Raw genomic sequence first — 8,356 nt, forward strand, 5'->3', positions numbered from 1 at the left:
ACTGGGGCACGAACCCGTGTCCCCTGCATCGGCAGGCGGACTCTCAACCACTGTGCCACCAGGGAAGCCCCCAGAGTTTTGTTTTTCTATATGAAACTGGAGAAACCATTATCCTTTGGATATTTGCTTCTGTAGCTCCCCTGTGTTTATTCTTAAAACTTGAACTGAAGCTAATGAACTGGGTTTTCTTAATTACGTTAATAAACTTATTAAAAATCAAACTCACTAACAATCAAAAGAATGCAGATTAAAGTAGCAATAGGATATTATCATTTGCCTCTCAGAGCAGAAGCACTAATTTTTTTTTTTTTTTTTTTCTGTACGCTGGCCTCTCACTGTTGTGGCCTCTCCCGTTGCGGAGCACAGGCTCCGGATGCGCAGGCTCAGTGGCCATGGTTCACGGGCCCAGCCACTACGCGGCACGTGGGATCTTCCCGGACCGGGGCACGAACCCGTGTCCCCTGCATCGGCAGGCGGACTCTCAACCACTGCGCCACCAGGGAAGCCCACTAATTTTTAAATGATACTGTTTAATGCTGATGAGGTTACTTTAGGTAATCCTTCCCATGTGCAATTTGTAGTAGGAAATTTAACCTTCCTGGAAAACCTAATGTTTCTGCCTTTTTAACCAATAATGTGAGTTCTAGAACTCTATAAGAAGGAAGATAAATATAAATGCAGATAAAGATTTGGGAATAAGGAAATTTTTTATGCTGTTATTTGAGACAAAAATTTTAAGCCAATTAAATGTTCACAGTATGAAATTAGTTAAATTATACTATATACAAATGATGGCATATTTTCTATCCAGTAAAAGATGTGTTTACAAAAAATGATGAAATGCTCATGATATAATGTTACATAAAAATATAAACTGTAAAGAGTATAATTCCAGTTTACTTTTTAAAGTATACACACATACACAGAGAGAGACAAAGACACACACACACACACACACACACACACACACACACACACACACACACGTCGGGGAGGGGAAAGGGGTTGTATATGCATGTGTATATGGAAACCAGACTCAAAGGCAGACCATCCAAAACCAGAGATATAGTGGTTATCCCTATAGCTATAGATGATACTCTTTTCTTTCTTACACTTTTCTATAATTTTGGGATTTCATACCCTCAACTTATAACACATATACTTGGAAAATAATTATTTTTAATTAGCTCATGAGACCCCATCATTATATAAATGAGTGACATGGAATATAAGATTACCAAAACACAAAAGTAGGAGGATAATCAAATTCAAAGGAAGACTGTGAGATACAGTATTAAGCGCGATTATTTTATAATTTTTAAGGTCTCCTCTCCTAGTGAGTGATTTTAACTCTGGTTAAAGCACCGTTTAACAAAAGGAATTTTTAAATAGTGTATTTCGAGCATTCCCCAAGTTTCCTGCTATTTAGACTATAAATAAGATTATGCAACATTGGATTTTTTTTTTAATTTAATAGTATTCACAGGGATCTTAGGAAACTTAAACAGAGATGCTTCCATACCCAAATACATGAAGAAATAATACTACGTGTATTACCAATTTCTACACAGCTGATTGTGTAACCAGCAATGTCTTATATAAATCGGACAATAATAGGAAATGTGCTTTTATTACAGGCAGAGCTCTGCTCTAGGTACTGTCAAAAGGCCCAAGAGAAACAATCAATAGAGTCCTTACCCTTCAGGGGTCTGTAACCAAATGAAAGAAACCAGAGTACAAAAAGAACATCAGAAAATGTGTTAGACAACTGTACAAAGAGATGGTTATGTAACTATGGGCACACGCGCACACACACACACAATGACAGGTATCTAGGATGCTTTCCCACCTCCACAGAGATGTTTCTGACTTTTGTAGTCACCCTCAGCACCTCCAGACCTGGATGTTCTCTCTCCCATCTTAGGGATTATGTCATTCACATGACTAGAACATAGATGTGAATGATGAGGGATTCTGGCCATGTAAACCATGTGACGGGGTGTTTTGTTGGGAAAATTCCACCCCATTTTCCCCCAACCATCCCTTCATGGAAATTAACATGGTATAGAGGAAAATCCGTAACCTTGAAATTAGAAGACGCTGTCCACATCCCAGTTCTGACACTCACTGAGTTTCTTGAACATGGGAAAATTACATTACCTTACTAAACCTGTTTCCTCTTCTCAAGTGTGAATGGCAGAACTGATGACACACGGTTTTCTGAGCAGTAAATTAGAGAACACAGGTGAATGAGGTGGTGCAGCAATGACCCCAAAGGCACTCGATAAGCTTAGTTGAAATTGGATTCAGAGCCTGGATGTGGATTAACCAGCAGTGCTTCTCTGTATCTGACATACTCTTTGACAAACATGTCACAAGAATTTGTTTTATTGTCATCGGCTCCCTGCCTTAGTTTCCTAGTCTGTGAAATGGGACATTGTATAACTTCAATTTCTGCTTTCTAAACATCTGAGGGTCTACAGTGAGAAATATGATTTAGATCATAAGACAATTGGGAGTAACATTTAGAAAAACTTTCTGAATTCCTTTTGCCGTTGTGCACCTTGAGTTTCGTATTATTTGGCTTTGTTTTGTCTTTGAAAAACAATGCTTAGAATTCTGTCTTTCAGTTCTGGTCTCCACTTATATGTGTTTCTTCTCTGTGTACGTGCTAAGGTGTTTTTGTTTTGTTTTTGGTTTGTTTTGTTTTTTAAGATCAAGTAATGATCTTCTCATATGGAGTAAAAGTAGATTGTAGTAACTTCCCAGTGACTACTGGAGAGAAGAGTAAGAGACAATTAAAATCACATTGAATTTTTCTGAGTATCAGGCACAAACCAGATTTAACTTGGAACTAAAAATATATAGTCCCACTGTTCAGTAGAGTTTGGGGAACATAGAGTTTATAATAGAGTTTTTGTACTAACAGAGATGTAAAATGAACAAGTAAACAAACTACATATATGGACATGACACTTGATGACATTTATTAGTATACCAATTGCTAATGATCATTATGAATCATCGTATCTACCAACTAAACACTTTAGGAAAAGCAAAACCTCCTATGATATTGTTATAGCATTCCTCCAAAGGAGGACATTTACAGTCTCCTGAGAACAATTAAAACAATATGACATATTTGTACCTTGATGTCTCTACAGTGTATTGTCAATAATTACCAAGATATTTCAAGCACTGAGTGGATTTACTCCATTGGGTCCATATGCCTAGAACAATGGTTCTCAACCAGGGGTGATTTTGCCCTCAGAGGATATTTGGCAATGACAGAAGACATTTTCCTCTGTCACAACTGACTGGGAGCATGTAGTGGCTAAAGACCAGAGATGCCGCTAAACATCCTACAATGCACAAGTCAGTCCCCACAACAAAGAATTATCTAGCCCAAATTGTCAGTAGTTCCGAAGTTGAAAACCACTGGCCTAGAACAAGCATGAATTTAGGGATGATCTGTAACATATCCATTCATCCAATCCATGTGTTTTGAATACCAATGCTAAGTACGACAAAAAGTGTAGACGTTTGGTGGATGTACATTTGTAGTTGAATAATAAACTAGGAAAGAGCTTTTCCTCCTTAACTCTGAATCAGTTCACCATTTACTTGCTTCACCTCTCTTGTGTTCTACTTTACTTCTATTGTCTCCTCTGCATTTTTTTCTCCTTTTCCTTTCCCTGGTTCTCCCTTCCATCAACTCCGCGTCCATTTTCTTCTTCTGTTTCCTTATGACCCACGCTACACCTTTCCTCTCCTATACTTTTCATGTTCCTGTCCTTTTTTTTCTTTCCTCTAAGGTTGAAGTGCTTGAACATCCTTTCTCATCAGTGCATAAATTGCATGGAAACACAGAACTAAGTTTTATGTATAGTGGACAGAAGGAGAAGAGTCTGTATGCTTCTTCCATTAGCAGGTAAAATAGAGACCCTACAGCTACTTCAATATTTTGGTTTTTTTCCCTCCTTAGGATTTGGAGACAACTTTGGCATTAAAAATAACTTATGTATTTATGTCCTTTTAATAAGCAGAACCTTGTGGTTTCTTGTGGACCACATTTTCTCAAGGAAAAGAGAACTTATAAAGGAGTATCAACCTGCACAAATGGGAGGGGTGGCAAATCCTTTGGAGTGAAATTCTTAGGGATTGATTAAAATGTTAAAGCAAACCATTTTCTCTGACTTATCCCGTTCTGCTAGAATGAGGGGTGGGCCAGTCAGAGCGACTCCCTAGTACCTCCTTGGAAAGTCAGGGTACCTGGGCTGATTCTTACACCCATCTTTATCTCCTGATGAGACACCTATCAATTAACAAAGACATTAAATGCAAAGATTTTGGTCACAGAATTGGGAGAAGCCTAGATCTCTGTAGGTGTACTATCACCAGAGAGTCCAGAAGAGCCTTAAGAGGGACTTACCCAAGCAGAAATGCATCTTTTTTCATTCATTCACTTTTTTCATCCCTTCATTGAATGTAACTAGATGCCAGACGTAAGTGAAGTATTTGGACAACAATGTCCAGGTTATTTTTTTTTTCTCTTTCTCGCCACACATTTTGTCAGTCTTTTTAAACAGGCCACGTAGCAGAAGAAGGACATTTGGAGCCACTTGGAATTGCTTGTCGTGTGTAGATTATCAGAATTTAATGGTTTGCATGATGAGAAGGGAATGGCAGACTCATCAGGAAGGTAGTAGAAGTATTTCAGGATGGTAGATATTTTAAGACCAACAGATTTCTTTAAGTTGCCTGCTATGATAGGTCCATTTTCTTTCTATTGTGGAAAGGCTCTGACTTGCATAAAGTATATCGACAGTGATTTCCTGTTTTTCTGATGCAGTTAGCCCTGATCAATATGCTTTTTTTTTCATTGTTTAGTATTTATTGATCATAGCTACTACATCAAGAATGACTGCTGAAATACTAATCCCTTGGTATACATGCTCAGAGAAGCTATTAGTGCCTCTCACTAATTTGTAGGTACTGTTCATTTCATGTGTCCAGAGGCTCTGTGGTTCAGTGCCCAGCAGGCAGGGCCAAATATGAATGTCAGTTTATGAAAACAGCCATCAAAAAGAACAGTAAGAACCAGAGCATCACATATTGTATTGTTCTCACAGTGCCACTCAAACTCATAACTTATTAATTTCAGAGTAATCACTGGATGAGAGAGTTTGATCCATCTGTTCAGAGAATTGTGGAAAACTATTAAAAGAATTTACCACATATGTAATCCCTTCCACTTAATATCACACATCCTAAAAACATTCAGCTTGTTAAAATGTATATCAAAATGTCAATGTGAATGTGAGGACAATTATTTGCTTGCTAACTGCCAAGGTCTGTCTCACTGAATGGATCACAGATCTCAAGCAAGTTTCAAAGAGACTCAAGAAAACATCACACAAGAGTTCATTTTTTATCTTGTCTGTGTTACATCTACCATATTCAAGACAGTACCTCAAGACAGCGAATCAAGTTTGCAAAGCAGTTTTTGCAAACAGAGACTTCCTGTGACGAAGAGTCTCGAATGACAAATGTTTATGGATAATATTGCATTGCACACAATGGTTTAGATCAGCGCCTCCAAGCTGGTGTGCTGAAATACTGAACTCTGAGCCCTAGGGATGGCTTATGGGGCCCGGAGTGACCAGAACCTCTGGTCCAGTCATCTCCAGACATGATCAGCTTTGACCATTGACCCCGATGTGCTGCTCTAATATCTTTTCCTGTATGTGTATTGGCATAGAAAAGGTTGAGAGCTCTGCTTTCAACAATCAACTTTAGTAATCATGCTCTAAGGAAGACAGACATTCTGTACTCTGAAAGGCCCACTAAAATTGTAAGAACTCACTAACAAAGAGAAGGCATCTATTATGATGACATCTCTACACAGCTGTCTGTCGTTAAGCACTTTCAATAAATAGTCAATTCCCACAGTAGTTCTCTGCCCATAAAGCTCCCAGGGACTCTCACATCTTTTTGTTAGTACATCTTGACACACTCTTACAGATGCACGCTTTGTCGATAAAGCCTGACTTATTGACTAAATTGCTATACTTTAGAAGCATAGTTGTCCCCTGGAATTGTTTCCTGCCACTACCAAAATGCCACTTTTCTGAAAGCAGAGAAGTGATCCTTGCTGAAGTTTCAGTGATGGACTTCAACTCTATTTCAGCTCTGCAGGTGTTATCATACCTGACAGGCAGCCTGAGTTAGTGTGGAGGTGTCACTCTATGGTCATTGACAGAATGCACCAAAAAGGACCAAGGAAAGGCTTTTCAGAGTTAACTACAAAAGCTGTGATGTTCTTGTATGTAAATCACACAGCTGAAGACCATGGAAGAAAGTTCTTTCAGATAAAAAAAAATTTTTTAAGGCATTTCAAAGTTGAAGATCTCCAACAGGCTATAGGCTATTCATTTCTTTCAGTAACACTAGGAATGGCCTAATAAATGGGGATGCCACGTGATGGAGGGAGGCATCCTGCAGCTCTTGGATAAATCTGTGTGTTCCACAATACTTTGGCTTTCTAGAAGTTGAATATGAAATATAACCCCATGGATTTGCTATCTTTGCATTTATTTTTCAAGCCAACATTAGCTTGAAAGCACTAGAGACTGGAAAGCGTTAGAGTTGCATGCTGTTAAAAACACATGGGAATGAAGTACTGATACATGCTACAACACGGACCAACCTTGACATCACTCTGCTAAGTGAAAAAAGCCAGACACAGATGGTCACATATAATTCCATTTATATGTAATTTCTAGAATAGGTAAATCCATAGAAACAGAAAGTTCTTGGTGGTTCCAAGGGCTGGAGGGTGGAGAGCAAGGAGAGTGACTGCTTAATAGGTACAGGGTTTCCTTTTGGAGTGATGAAAAGATTTTGGAAGTCAGTAAAGGTGGTGGTGCACAACGTGGTAAATGTACTGAATGCCACTGCATTGTTCACTTTAAAATGGTTAATTTTCTCTTATGTGAATTTCACCCCAGTTAAGAAAAATTAAAAATACACATTCAGAATCAGAGAACTGCAATATTAGATAAAACAACAACACAATGAAAGAATCTGCTCCTCTGAGTGAATGTAGTGTGTTATCTCAATTATTCCATAAATAAAATAAGTAATACACCATTCCTGACTCCTGGAGGGAAAGTTATTTTAACAGAGTATGTGCTTTAAGATTCTCAGTAGAGGGCTTCCGTGGTGCAGAAGTTAAGAATCAGCCTGCCAATGCAGGGGACACGGGTTTGAGCCCTGGTCTGGGAAGATCCCACATGCCACGGAGCAACTAAGCCCGTGCGCCACAACTGCTGAGCCCCACGTGCTGCAACTACTGAAGCCCACGCGCCTAGAGCCCGTGCTCTGCAACAAGAGAAGCCACTGCAACGAGAAGCCCGCGCACCGCAATGAAGAGTAGCCCCTGCTCGCTGCAACTAGAGAAAGCCCGTGCGGCAACGAAGACCCAATGCAGCCAAAAATAAATTAAATAAAATAAATTTTTTAAAAATCCATATTAGAAAATAAAAAAGGCCTAAAATCAATATTTATTAAAAAAAGATTCTCAGTAGAAAAGTATGCAAGTATTTTTCTAAATATAATTTATAAAAGCTGGAATAATTTGTGAAACCTTCCTAAATAGGTGAGTCTAATTATATTAATCTATCCAAGTCTCTTCGAAAGCTATGTTTACAAGATAATGAAATTATCTTATTAGTAAGAATAAAGAGAATAACAAGAATACATTCAAGGAAGAAACATTTTAGATTAAATAATAGAGCTTCTGACTATATGATTCTTTTGATTACTGGAGAGTTCTCCCTCATGTATGGGCATAGAGTCTAGTGAGACATTTGATTTGTGGTGGTTGGCAGAGAACACGAAACAGGCTGTGTGCTGCAGGTCGGCACTCACGGGGAATAAGGTAGACAATTATAAAGTTACTATTTCTGCCTTCTGTTATGCCCCCCGCCCAATCTCATGCAAAACAAGTAAAGTTTGAAAGAAAAGGAAAAGTGATTAGAAAGAATAAAAAGGGTCCAAAAAATGTAATACCTTTTTCAACGAGGTTTTAATCATTGAACTCAACTACACAGAGGAAAACAATGCCAAATGTTAGTGGCCCTCCAGGGGATATTTTGCTATGTATCTTCGTGTTAACTACATCTGATGGTGGTGAGAAAAGATGGTAAAAGCTGAGAGTCCATGCCATTATTTTTTTTTTTTTAAACATCTTTATTGGAGTATAATTGCTTTACAATGGTGTGTTAGTTTCTGCTTTACAACAAAATGAATCAGTTATACATATACATATGTTCCCATATCTCTTCCCTCTTGC

General features: G+C 38.4%; 1 protein-coding gene across 12 annotated transcripts in view; it reads left to right on the plus strand.

Moving 5' to 3' along the window:
* The window catches only part of B3GALT1 (beta-1,3-galactosyltransferase 1), a 112,267-nt gene that overhangs the window by 29,790 nt on the left and 74,121 nt on the right, over window positions 1–8,356 (plus strand). For 7 of the 12 annotated variants that reach the window (XR_003676770.2, XM_055088302.1, XM_055088308.1 and 4 more), the window contains one exon: window positions 367–3,931. The exons of 3 other annotated variants lie outside the window; for them this stretch is intronic. The gene's annotated coding sequence lies outside the window, so the exon portion shown is untranslated. The remainder of the gene's footprint in view (window positions 1–366; window positions 3,932–8,356) is intronic. 2 more of the 12 variants (XM_028478637.1, XM_028478673.1) reach the window with 1 other exon arrangement.

This window comes from Physeter macrocephalus, chromosome 2 (assembly GCF_002837175.3).
Source record: "Physeter macrocephalus isolate SW-GA chromosome 2, ASM283717v5, whole genome shotgun sequence".
NCBI lineage: Eukaryota > Metazoa > Chordata > Mammalia > Artiodactyla > Physeteridae > Physeter > Physeter macrocephalus.